This window comes from Felis catus, chromosome D4 (assembly GCF_018350175.1).
Source record: "Felis catus isolate Fca126 chromosome D4, F.catus_Fca126_mat1.0, whole genome shotgun sequence".
Taxonomy (NCBI): domain Eukaryota; kingdom Metazoa; phylum Chordata; class Mammalia; order Carnivora; family Felidae; genus Felis; species Felis catus.
Window position 1 is genome coordinate 22,183,138 of NC_058380.1, and position 14,005 is coordinate 22,197,142.

At 36.6% G+C, this 14,005-nt stretch overlaps 1 long non-coding RNA gene across 2 annotated transcripts; it reads right to left on the reverse strand.

Moving 5' to 3' along the window:
* Positions 1 to 2,944: 2,944 nt before the first annotated feature.
* On the reverse strand, positions 2,945 to 13,569 carry LOC123381737. 2 transcript variants are annotated; one of them, XR_006589097.1, is made up of 4 exons: positions 12,719 to 13,569; positions 10,839 to 10,917; positions 8,443 to 8,542; positions 2,945 to 3,741 (listed from the first exon to the last, which is right to left on the reverse strand). It is a non-coding gene; the product is annotated as an uncharacterized LOC123381737 (long non-coding RNA). The 2 variants fall into 2 exon arrangements; XR_006589096.1 differs by having other exon boundaries at positions 10,839 to 13,569.
* Between the last annotated feature and the right edge of the window lie 436 nt (positions 13,570 to 14,005).

Below are 14,005 nucleotides of genomic sequence, written 5' to 3' on the forward strand. Positions count from 1 at the left end.
AATATAGCCTTTCAAAATAAACATAAAGGATTTTAAGTTTATTTATTTATTTTGAGAGAGAGAGAGAGAATGCACATGCACATGTATGAACTGGGGAGGGGCAGAGAGAGAGAATCCAAAGCAGGCTCTGTGCTGTCAGCCCAGAGCCCAACAGAGGGCTCAATCCCACAGACCATGAAATCATGACCTGAGCCAAAACCAAAAGTCAGATGCTCAACCGAGGCACCCTGGTGCCGTGATATAGAGATATTTTAAAAAATTATCTCATCCCAGGGGCGCCTGGGTGGCTCAGTCGGTTGAGTGTCTGACTCTTGGTTTTGGCTCAGGTCATGAGCCCACAACTCATGGGTTTGAGCCCCGCATAGGGCTCTGTGTTGACAGCATGGAGCCTGCTTGGGATTCTCTCTCTCTCCTTCTCTCTCTGGGCCTCCCCCACTTGTACTCTTTCTCCCCCCCTCCTCTCTCAAAATAAATAAATAAATAAACTTAAAAAACAAGAGATTTAAAATGATCTCATCCTGGGCATTACCGGTAGGCAGAATAATGGCTCCCAAAATCGATCCACATGATAGGTTCCTGGGGCCTGTGATATGTTACCTTTATGGCAAAAGAGACTTTGCCAATGTGATTGAGATGGGGAGATTATCTGGGTGGGCCCAATACGATTACAAAAATCCTTGTATGAGTCAGAGAAGATACGACAACTTAAGCAAAAGCAACAGAGATACGAATACCAGCTTTTCAGTTGTCAAGGGGCCTTGAGCCAAGGAATGTGGGCCACCTCTAAGAGCTGGAAAAGGCAAGGAACTGAATGAACTCTTCCTTAAAACCTTCAGAATGCGCTGCCAATACCTTGGTGTTAGCTCCTTAAGGGCATTTCAAATCTCCAAACTTCAGAACTATAAGATGATTCATGACTGTTGTTTTAAGCCACTAAGATTGTAGTAATTGATTTTAGCAGCAAGAAGAAACTAATGTAGGGGCGCCTGGGTGGCTCAGTCGGTTAAGCGTCCGACTTTGGCTTAGGTCATGATCTCGCAGTTCGTGAGTTTGAGCCCCACACCGGGCTCTGTGCTGACAGCTCAGAGCCTGGAGCCTGCTTTGGATTCTGTGTCTCTCTCTCTCTGCTCCACCCCTGCTCATGCTCACCCTCTCTCTCTCTCTTTTTCTCTCTCTCTCTCTCTCTCTCTCTCTCTCTCAGAAATAAAGAAACATTAAAAAAATTTTTTTAAAAAGAAGAAACTAATGTAATGGGCAAACTGTCCCTTAATAAAATATATTCGGATACAGTTTTAAAACATCTCCATTGCTATCACGCCACAATATGTCTGCCCTTCTATTTCTCAATTTAATGAGCTGCCACATTTTTCCTACGATACCAAAAAAAAAAAAAGTAGGACATCATTGTGGGGTGCTCACAGGAACTGTGGATGTAATTCATTTGGAAACACTGTTCCTTTGCTATCAGTAATAACATGAGTCAGTCCATAGCAAAAGCTTCTATCACTCCTCAAGGAGCCACTGTTTCAACCCTTAGGATCTAGTATTCCACTGGATCTCAGTAATCTTCATTTAGCCTTGTAATTAATCTGCTAAATTTCAGTGGGAACAGTAGCAAACTTACTGAGTTTCACTGCAAACACATTACAGCAGCACATAGCTGGAAACTCTCACATAACTACACCTACATTAGTCTCATCAAATAAACCTAATGTTTATTTGATAGTGTGATAGTGTTGCATGAAACATGGTAATTATTAAAATTAAAGTATGCTTGTCAGAACAAAAGGAGTATCTACATTTGATGATAAAAGATATTTAACCAAAGTAAGAACTTTAATGCAACTTCTATTTTCATTAATAATGTATAAGGGCTCATAGACATTTGTGCCGTAAATAAGAATAAATATGTAAGTATGTGTATGTGTACGTATGTGGTTGTATGAAGAAACATATCTAGTGACACAGGTCTTTAGATTGTAATGACTTGGGGGGATGCCTCTGTCTAACTAATACCCCCCCCCCCTTTAAAGTTTCATCTGTCATACATGGCTCTCTTTGAAGAACTATCACTTCTGTTGAAATTATTTTTCCTGAGTCAATCTCGCCTGCCATACTATAAAATGACAAAAACAAGGATCGTGTCCTATTTGTCTTATTTGTCATGGTACTATGTATCATGATGGCGAGTAGGTAGTCAATAACTGTTGGATGAGGTTATAGAACTTCCATACTACAAGTGTCTAGTCAGTAAATCAAGAAGCTGCTAGGGACAGAAAATTATTTAGCTCTGCTAGTGAGTCTAAAAAAGGTCTCAGCCCCATATCTCACCTGTCAACCATCTCCAAGAGTATCCAGAGGGACAGGTTCTTCATACTTTCATGTACACTTTTTGTCCTTTTTTTTCCCATGTAAAGCAATCTCTCTGTTGCTTATTTAAATTGACTTCTCCTAGCTGAATAAGACCCAAGGAGGAGTTACTATGTGTGATTCTACAGACACATAATATAAATACACATAATATATGTACATATACAATGTGTAATAACACACATCCTGAGGATCCCTAATTTCTTCATTGGATGACACCTTATAGTTTAATTTCCAGTATCCAACCATTTGACTGGTTTTCCACATGTTCTTCTCAATGCATATATTTACTAGCTTCTTGTACTTCTTTGCTTTAATGTTTATTTATTTATTTATTTATTTATTTATGTTTTTTGAGAGAGAGAGAGAGAACACAAGCAGGGGAGGGCCAGAGAGAGAAAGAGATACATACTCTGAAGCAGGCTCCAGGCTCTGAGCTGTCAGGGCAGAGCCCGATGTGGGGCTCGAACTCAGAGACCACGAGATCATAACCTGAGCGAAGTCGGACGCTTAACCGACTGAGCCATGCAGGGACCCATTGCTTCTTATACTTCTTAAGTTATGTTCTGTTTCCTTCTGTTTCCTTCAGCAGTCAACACATTTCTAATCTGTCCTAGGAAACCCCTCGAGCCAAGATAGCCTCTAACAAAAAAGTAATACCATTGCACCCATTTTATTCTGCAAACAGAATTCGCCGTGGCTCGGCGGCAGCAAATTTTCAGTTCTAGAATTCTGCCAGAGCCACAGTTCCTGCACGTGTTAAGTTCTACTCTGCACGACTCCGGGATCGCTACTCACGTCACAGCCATCACAGAGTGGCACATTCCTTAACTGCGGCACGTTACACAATCTGCGGAGGATGGTGACCGAGTACCTTAAACAGTGGACAGCTGCACCTAGGTTGCACGAAGGTGGCTGCCTAGCCAGTGAGTACTGTTTATAACTTGACATCCAACACTAAGAATGGCCAAACTTTTGCCATCGGGCCTGATGGAATAGCAAAGACTGGACTTGCTCTTTTGAGGCAGACAATTAGATAATTGAACAAAATATATGCGCCAGTTGGTTTTGGGCGTCGTACAATAGAACAAAACAGTGATCCCGAGAGAAAGGAAACAAACAAGACCAGCCATATCCTCACCTCAGTTTGCTGCTTCGTTGCAATGGGCACAGGAAGAGGGTGCTAAGCATATCCTCAAAGTCTTACTGAGTTGAGGAAATAGAAACTGCAGGGAGAATGCTGAGGTTGCACAGCAGAGTTCCAAAACGGAATGAAGGCTGAAGAGGAAAAGCTCCAGAAACATGCTTGAGGCACGCTTTCATTTTTGCTGGGAGCTAATCAGAGCATGTGTAGAGTTCAAGTCCACGAGGCTAAACAAAGGATAATTAGGAGCTTGTAAGCTGAACAACATCCAGAGTTCACAGAGAGTAGAAAGACATTTGATCCGGCCACTGAGAGTCCCCAGTGATAGCCCAGGGGGTCATGCCTTACTAGTAGAGCTAAACTCCACTTGGAATGAAGCCTGTTCTAGGCCAACCATAACAAAGCTTGAAACGAGGCCTTAAGGAGATCAAACTGATCTGCCACACACTCCAACTGCCTGTCAGATGAAAGTACAGAGCTCTTTAAAGGAAAACAACAACGATGCAGACACTCATAATTCCAACCAAAAAAAAAAAAAAAAGTATTAAACACGTGGAGAGGTGAGAAAATGATTGTAAACCACAATCAGGAATAGAGTAGACAAAAGAAACAAAATCAGAAGGAAGGGATTATGAAACTAGAAAATAAGAATGTTCTTAGAGTTCTTATAATTATGCTTAACTGTTGTTAAATTGAACATAATAAAGTATTGAGTGATAAAGTCAAAGTGCGAAAGAGTTTCTATAGCATACTACACTTTGTGTAAGAAGGAATGGGATTGAAGAAATTATAAATGGGGCTCCTGGGTGGCTCAGTCGGTGGAGCATCCGACTCTTGATTTTGGCTCAGGTCATGACCCCAGGGTTGTGGGCTCAAGTCCTGCATTGGGCTGTGCACTGACAGCACAGAGCCTACTTGGGATTCTCTCTCTTTCTTTCTCTCTTTCTGCCCCTTCTCCACTCACACTCTTTCCTTCTCAAATAAATAAATAAATAAATAAACATTAAAAAAAAAAAAGAAAATATATGTGTATGATCTTTTCTGTAAAAGACATACAGGAAAAATAACCTGGAAACTAATGAGACCTTTTGCCTACAGACGATGGGTGGGAAGGGAGAGAAAGCATGCAGAAAGAGAAACATGATGCAGAGGAGTGACACTTAGCTGAACATCTTTTTTTTTTTTAACTGTTTCTTTATTTTTAAGAGAGATAGAGTGTGAGCAGGGGAGGGGCAGAAAGACGGAGACACAGAATCCGAAGCGGGCTCCAGGCTCTGAGCTCTTTTATAATGTGTTTTATTTATTTATTTATTTATTTATTTTACTGCTGAACATCTTTTGAGCTCTGACTCTCCGAGTTGTCACAATGTTTCACATATCTGCCAACTAAATAAGTAATTAAAATCTACCAGGATACAGGTAATACAGGATGGAGTACAAAAAGTAAGAAATGGGGGGGCACCTGGGTGGTTCAGTCGTTTGAGCGTTCGACTTCATGAGCGTTAGGTCATGATCTCAAGGTTTGTGAGGTTGAGCCCCATGTCTGGCCCTGTGCTGTCAGTAAAGAGCCCGCTTCAGATCCTCTGTCCCCCTCTCTCTGTACCTCCCCTGCATATGCGCACTCCATCTCTCAAAAATAAATAAACATTAAAAATAATCTTTTTTAAAAAAGTAAGAAATGAACTTAATTGGCTTAACAATGTTAAATATAACCACACTGAAGGACTGAGGAGTAAAAGAACAAACCAAAGCAACTTAAAACAAAACAAAACAAGAAACCAAACAACAAAAGAAACTAAACGAAACCAAACCAAAACACAACCCAACCCAAAACACTATTTGACTATATCTGCAAGGTGAAAGATAAAAAGAACTATGCACAAATATTACACCCCAGTTTATAAATGTGTTTTTCACAAGGGTATGGGTTTGCAAATATGGAATTACTTTGTGTGTATTCCCGGACGGAGCAAAAAGTAAATATATTGTAGATGATGAAAACTAAGTATTCTACTGTCAGGGAATATAGCTACAAATAAGGAAAGGGAGAGGCTAGAATGAATCCTATAGTGTTGGATTAGAATAAAAAGCAATCGGTATGGTCATTGTTTTCAGCATACAGACGGATGAATGTAGAAACAAAGATGTGTGTGAATATGAGTATATGCATGTATATTTCCTAGCTCCTCTCCAGCAAAAGGGCTTGCCTACAAGCAATGACACCCCGGTGGCAAGGGGATGAACGTTCTCCAATAAAGGAAACCAAAGCTCCTTGGAGAAATGTTGAACATCAGGTTTGGGCAGGGAAAATACAAGATAAGCATTGGACATTTTGCGGTGCCAGATGCAAGGAAGTGCTCAAACATGATGGAGTCACATGGAAAAGACACAGAGCCCAACATGGAGAAGCTCTCATAGCCAACTCTGGGAAAATAAGGACAGTAGTAGATTTATAACCTAGAGGAGAAGATAAAACATCCATCAGTATATCCAGTGATATAAATAAATCATTGAATAAATCAGCAAAAGGAGATGGGGCAGATTTCCTTAATATAAAATTTTAACTATTAAATATAGGAGTAAAGGAAAGATAAAACCACCATTTTGCCAACCCCACAATAATCATTGTACAAGGAACACCCTTTGAGGGGTGATAAAATTAGTGGCAAAGGTGTATTGAGAAATTAGGTATTGGCATAGTGTCAAAGTATCTCCTCACAAGACACTTCATTATAAAATGGTAACTTTACAGTGGAGATATCCCAGTCATGAAGTGATAAACCTCAACATCACTAGTAATAAAACACATCAGCATCATGTAACTCCTTTTTTTTTTTAAGTTTATTTATTTATTTTGAGAGAGAACAAGAGAGAGAGCATGAGCAGGGGAGGGGCAGAGAGAGGGTAGAAAGAATCCCAAGCAGGCTCCACATTGTCAGAACAGAACCTGATGCAGGGCTTGAACCCACGAACCACAGGGCCATGACCTGAGCCTAAATCAAGTGTCAGATGCTCAACTCACCCAGACACCCTAACATCATGTAACTTCTTAGATGATGCAATGAGGAGGGCATAACATCAATTCTCTGGTGTTTTTTGTTTTGTTTTGTTTTGTTTTACCAAAAATGCATAACTTCAATCTAATCACTAGAAGACATCAAACTGAAATTGAGAGACCTTCTAGAAAATAACTGCCTAGTATTTTTTTAAATGTGTCTGAGTTAGGCTGAGGAACCACCAAAAGACATGGAGATACAACAACTAACTGGAATGAGAGAGCATGAATTACATTATGGACCCAAAAAAAGGACATTTAGTAGATGTATTGAAAAATACTCCAGAATTTGGACAGTAAGCAAAACTCACCAGAGTAACCCATGAGTCAAAGGAAAAAATCAAAAGAGAAATTAGAAAACAGTTTAAACTAAAAGAAAATGAAGAAAACATAAAAAAACTTGTGGGGATACAGTTAAAATATGTCTTACAGGGACATTTATAGATTTAATATATGTATATTGAAAAGAAAGTTCTAAAATCATCATCCTAAGATTCTAACCTTAAGAAACTAAAAAAATGAACCATAAAGTAAATGCAAATTATACAGAAGGAAGAAAATTAAAAAAAGATAGAAGCATAAGACAATAAAATAGTTATTAGCCAAAGGTAAACAAATTAACAGAACTATGAACTGGTTCTTTGGAAAAAAAAAAGAATAAATTTGAAAAATGTCTAGGTAGGTAGAAAAAATGAAAAAGTCACAAATTTTCAAATAGCAGTAGTAAAAGAGAAAGGATGTAACTACAGAACCTATAGACATTGATCTACTAAGAAGAAATGTCTTTTTTAAATATTCATTTATTTTTGAGAGAGAGAGAGCTGGGGAAGGGCAGAGTGAGGGGGACAGAGAGTGGGCTCTGTGTTGACATCACAGAGCCCGATGTGAGGCTTGAACTCATGAGCTATGAGATCATGACCTGCACTGAAGTCTGACATTAACCAACTGAGCCATCCAGGAGCCCCCTAATAAGGAATGTTACAAAATGTGTAGGTAGGTACATTTGGCAAACCAGATGACATGCCAAATTCTTTGTAAAACTCTAGAGTTTTTTTTTTATTATTTTTTTTAACATTTATTTATTTTTGAGACAGAGAGAGACAGAGCATGAATGGGGGAGGGTCAGAGAGAGAGGTAGACACAGAATGTGAAACAGGCTCCAGGCTCTGAGCAGTCAGCACAGAGCCCGACGCGGGGCTCAAACGCAGGGACCGCGAGATCGTGACCTGAGCCGAAGTCAGACGCTCAACCGACTGAGCCACCCGGGCGCCCCAGAACTCTAGAGTTTTAACTAGTAAAGAAGTTGCATTTTTATTTAAAAAGTTCTCTACAAATAAAATGCTAGGCCTCATGGTTGTTCTGGTGAATTCTATCAAACTTTAAGGAAGAAATAGCAATAAAATAGAAGAGTTGGTTCAAACACTGTCTAAAAATTATCACTGCACATTATCAAATTAATTTCCAAAGTACTGTTCTCTTTTACACATCAAACCACATACATTTCGTCACTAAAATTATGAGTGAAAAATTGGGTCTTGCTCTTTTTTAAATTATTATTGCACATTAAGGCATGGATGGAACATTTGTTTCCATGCTTATCAGTCATTAGTATTTCTTTATAATTTTTTATCAACTTGCTCACTTTTTTTATTTCTTTAGAGTATTTATGATGCCACTTGAAAGGTTAAAAGCATTTAGTAGGTGAACAATTAACATGATTGATCAAATTTGGAAAAGTTATTCACAAAACTCCAGCTGATGAGTGATTATTCATCTATTCATTTCTGAATAGCTTTTCCCAATTTGTCATTTTAATTTGTATTCATTTATTTTGAGACACACAAGTTACAACCAGGTAAATTTCTAAGGTTACCTGTGGCTTCTTCTCTGCCCAAGAGGAGAGGCAGAAGCAGTACTTGAATTCTAGGATTTTCCTGTCATTTTTGTTTCTTGTACATCCTTTAGCCACCATCCTACGAACAAGTGAAGTAAAAGTTGAGGCTCCAAATCCACTTCAGCCTATATCAAATATCTTAAACAATTAAAGAGACTCAGTGAAGGAGGGGAAATTATCAGATAGGGGAGTATTTTCCAGAGGAGACAAAAGGAGAAAAGAAGTTGACACATCTAAAATAGTGTCATCATTTTGCGGGCGCAGATCTGAAAATATGCAAGACAGCTAGGACGTAATTCACATTTGGATGTTTATAATGGTAAGTAAAATAACTGATCAACTTCAGTCTGTTTTGTATCATATGGTCTCTTTTCTGGTATCTTTAATGTGTGTTGTTCAGTATTTGAGCGATGAAAGGTTGGGAATTACGGTGCTATCCTCGGTATTTGTTAATGAATCTTTAAATTGTCCATTACTGTTATAGCCTTTTCTGTTGGCTTGGCTGTGGTGGCTCTTTTATTGACAGAGACAACACAATTAATTTACTTCAACCATTTAACATGTCTGGGTTGAATCCAGTTAAAATGCCTATCAGAAATAATGCCAGTCCAGATCCTGGACTGGCAACAGAAAAACTCTACAAAAGTCTCCAACCAAGAGTGCCAAATCTCCAGGGGCAAAGGAGGGAGAAGTAGTTGGAGGAGGAAAGCAGGGGAGCATATTGATATCAATCACAGGGCTAAGAGAAAAAGAAATCAGATTACAAGAAAACTGCAGGAGTGTGACGTGTAATTAGCAACACAGACTGACTATCCCATCATGCCAATCTTTGGTGTTACGGATTGATCATGTTTTTGAGCAATATATGTCCATCATTTTCTACCTAAAAATGCCATATGATCCTGACCACTGTACATGAACCATTTTTTTCCATGTAAAAAGTTCATGGGACATTGCAACCACCTGTAGACGCATCCTACACTTAAAGCAGTGAAAAGCAAACACCCTACCTGGACTATGAGACATTAAAACAAAGTTCCATTTCTTATGCCTGAGGAATTTGAACTTGAGGCACTTTTTGGTAATTTTCATTTTGAAAAAAACGTCAAAACTGTCAGTTTTGGCCATTGACCCTTTTGTGTCATTCACTTTTAAATAACGTGATGAAGCGAAGGTGGTATTGACCTAGTTTAGAATTAGGCTTAATAAAACTTCATATATTTGCCATTCATTTTGCCCCTATTCTGAATGCTTGGTTTTAAATGTAACCAAAATAGAAAATAGCTTTTTACAAAGAGATCAAAATAAAGTAAATCTAATTCTTGATATTTTATATAAAAAGAGATGTTGTCTTATCTCCTGATTTGCAACACAGAAAATTGACAGCCACATTTTTTGAGGATTAACTTTTATTTTCCCTGTCATACGCACATCTGCACATGTGTATATTGGGTTATTTCATACTTTTGGCCTCTTTGAAGCTGAATTTGTTTTAAGGTTAAATTTTGAGTAGATGGTCAAGCATACCGATGATTTCACATAATACAAGGACACAAGTTTAAAAGGTAACAAAGTTATAGTGTAACGAGGTCATTATAATGCTTAATGCTTCAATCACCAAATAATAAGGCTGCCTAGAAAAAAAGAAAGAGCCAGAGTAGTGGTCATATGTGATAGAACACTGTAAGATAAATCAATTTGTCAGTCAAATGAAACTGATGCTATAATTGGAAACAAACATTTTGTTTATCACTGATAAACAAATTATAGATTCTTATATTTATATATTAAATATTTAATTCAGATTGTGTATGGAAAAGTTTTTTGTGGGGAACAAAATTAACGATACCATGTCTTGAAAGTTAAGATCTTCTGCTTCCCTCCCTCCTGAATGTCAAGCGCTAGGAAATATAAAATATTTCAAAGATTTTGCTCTGGGGAATATGTTGCTAGGTCCTTCCTGAACAAGATTTTTGTTTTTTAAAAAATTTCACAACAGATCCATGCCCATTATAGAAGACATAGAAGGTGCAGATGAACAGGAAAAAAAATGTAATTGCATGTACTCTCTCGGCACCCAACAATATTCTCTCTTAATATATTGGTGTATGTTTTGTACATATAGCTATGTTTATTCATTCACTAAATGTCTACTAAGAGTAAGGATACATCAGAAAAAGAAACAGACAAAATCCTCTGCCCCTGTGAAGCTTAATTGGGCAAGCCAAAAAAAAAAAAAAGTAAATAAAAAACAATGTATAGTATGGTAGTTACTCATAAGTGCTACAGAGTAATAAAATTGGGAAAAGGGGGAGACTCAATTATAGAGTGGCCAGAGAAAGTCTTATTGAAATGGGAGTTTAGTAGATACTTACAGAACCGAGAGAACGAAGCTATGCAGATGTCTGCTGAAGAGTGTCTTAGAGGGCCAGTTCAAAGGCACAAGGACCAGAGCTTGCCCAGTGGGTTGGGGTTGGAAAAAGAGAAAGGAAGCCAGTATCAAAATATATCCTGTTTTGTTATTTCTTTTCTTACCCATAGATTATTTACAGGGGTTTGTTTAGTTTCCAAATGTTCAGGGCTTTCCTAGACATTTAGTTGTTATTGATTTCCAATTTAATTTTATTGTGGTCAGGGAACATGGCAAGAAAAAGAGGTGTTGTCTTACTTTAAAGAAAGTTTAATATGCGATATATTTGTCTGATATGATTTAAATCCTTTGAAATTTATGAAAACTCATTTTGTGACCCAGAACATGATCTACCTTGGTAGATGTATCATGTGCACTTGAATGACTGCATTGTCAGTAGCATTCTGTCAAGGTCAGCTAGGTCACGATGGTTGATTGATTGTGTTGTTCGGATCATCTATATCTTTACTGATATTTTAAATCTAGTTTATCGATTTCTGAAAGAGGAGAAAAATCTCTCTCAAGATCTGTTTATATTTTCTAATTATCTGTTTGTCTAATTCTGTCAATTTTTGCATCAACTATTTTGAAGCTCTATTCTTAAACACACACATAGTTATAACTATTATGCTTTGATAATGAAATTACCTTTATCATTATGACACCTCTATCTTTAGTAATACTCTGTGTGAAGTTGATTTGATCTATTATTAATACAGCAACTCCAGCCTTCTTTTGTTTACTATGTGTATGTTATACATTTTTCACCTTCATTCTTTTACTTTGAATTTATCTTAATCTTTAAGTTTTAAGTACATCTCTTATTAACTGGGTCATGCTTCTTTGTCTTAGAATCTCTGCATTTTTCTATATATTTGTGATTAAACTACATCTCTGTTAGCACATAGCTGGGTCTTACTTTTGTCTGGGCAGAGCTTTTAAACTGGGTGTTTAGTTCTCATAGTTAATGTAATTATAGATATGGCTCAATTTAGATCTGCCATTTCATTGTGGTTTTTCATTTGTCCCCTTTATTGTTTTTTGTTACTCTACTCCTTGCTTTTTTGGATTATTTGAGTATTTCTGAAATTTAATGTTATCTATTGGTTCATTAACTATAGCTTTTTGCATTTTGTGTATTCTCAGAATTACAGTGCATATATTTAGCTTTTCATAACCACTATAGAGTTAGAATTGTACCACTTTATATAAATTGTAGGAACAGTACAACGATATAGGCCAGGTCACCAAGACCCCCATCATTTAGCTAAAATTTTCATACATATTACATCTACACAGGTTATATATCCATGAAGATAAGTTGTAATTTTGCCTTACACAGACCTTATAGTATGTGTATAAACATTGTTGCCTTAAACATTACATACACAACATTACATATATTTATATATAGGATATATATTTCATGAGAAAAGAGACACACTGTTTAGTATTTACCCAGATATCTACCTTTTTCACTGTTCTTCATTTTCTTTCTGAAGATACATATCTGATATCATTTGCCTTCAGCCTGAATAAAGTGTTTTAGCTTGATTTAGAATTTATTAAGATGGCATTGTGCATCTTATTTCAAAGTTCTCATATTTCGAAGTTCACTTCTGGGTTTTATTTAGAATTATCATAGTTTCTTGATGAATTGAACTCTTTATTATATATTATATAATGACATTATTATATAATGTCTCTCTTGGCCCTGGAATTTTTCCTTGTTCTGAAGCCTGTTTTGTCTGATATAATATGAACACTTCAGCTTTTATTTAAGTAGTGTTTTCACGTTATAACTTTTTCCAGTCTTAAACTTTTAACTTACGTCTTTATACTTACAGTGGGTTTCCTGTAGACAACATATATATAGGTCTTGGTTTTTCTCCAATCTGAGAATATTTACTTTTAGTTGGAGTGTTTGGACCGGTGCTATCCAATAAAAATAAAATGTGAGCCATAAATATCAGTCACCTATGTATTTTTTTAAAAAAAAATTTTAGTAGACACTCAAAAATGGGAGAAATATTATTTCAATACTTTATTTTATTAATCCAAATATATCCAAAATATTGTCATTTAAACACATAATCAATGGAAACATATACTAGTGAAATATTTTATATTATTTTAACTCATGCTAAGTCTTGGAAATGTAGTGCACATTTTACGCTCACATCACATTTCAATTCAGCCTACCCACATATCATGTGCCTAGTAACCAAATGTGACTATAGTATTAGATAGCACAATAGGCCAATGTGGGTACAGGGTCAATAATGTTGAAACTAAATCCATCATCTTACTGTGTTCTATTTGTTCTATCAGCTCTTTGTTTCCCTTCTCTAATATTTCTGTAACTTTTATATTAGTAAGTTTATGAGATTAATTTTATGATCCTATTGTATCTTTACTGTCAGCTACACCTCAGTTTTATTTCTCGTGGTTGCTCTAGGGTTTACCACATACTTCTTTAGCTTACCAGAGTCCAAGTTAAGATAATATTATTGTCACTTCAAATATAGTTTAAGAACCTTATAAGAGTATGTCTCCGTATCCACGTTTCCTCTTTGTGCTACATAGTATATTTTATTTCTACTAATGCTATAAATCCCACTGCGCATTATTTCTTAATAATTAAGTATATTTATTAATAATAAAAAGGAAATTTCAAGGTTCCTGGGTGGCTCAGTCAATTAAGTGTCCAACTTTGGCTCAGGTAATGATCTCACAGTTCGTGAGTTCAAGCCCTGTGTTGGGCTCTGTGCTGACAGCTCAGAACCTGGAGCCTGCTTCGGATTGTGTCTCCCTCTCTCTCTGCCCCTCCCGCGCTCCTGCTCTGTCTCTCTCTCAAAAATAAATAAACATTATTTTTTATTAAATTTTATTTAAGTTTTAAAATAAATTTTATTTATTTAATTTTATTTATTTATTTTATTTTTAAAACTTATTTATTTTTTAATAAATTTTATTTCTTTAATTTTATTCATTTTTTTTTCATTTAGGATGTTAAAGATATTATGCCATTGTCTTTTGGCTTTCATGGGTTTGGGTCAGAAGTCTGTTTTAAGTTTGATCAATATTCTCTTTTTGGCATGTGTCCTTTTTCCTCTGCCTTCTAAGATTTTT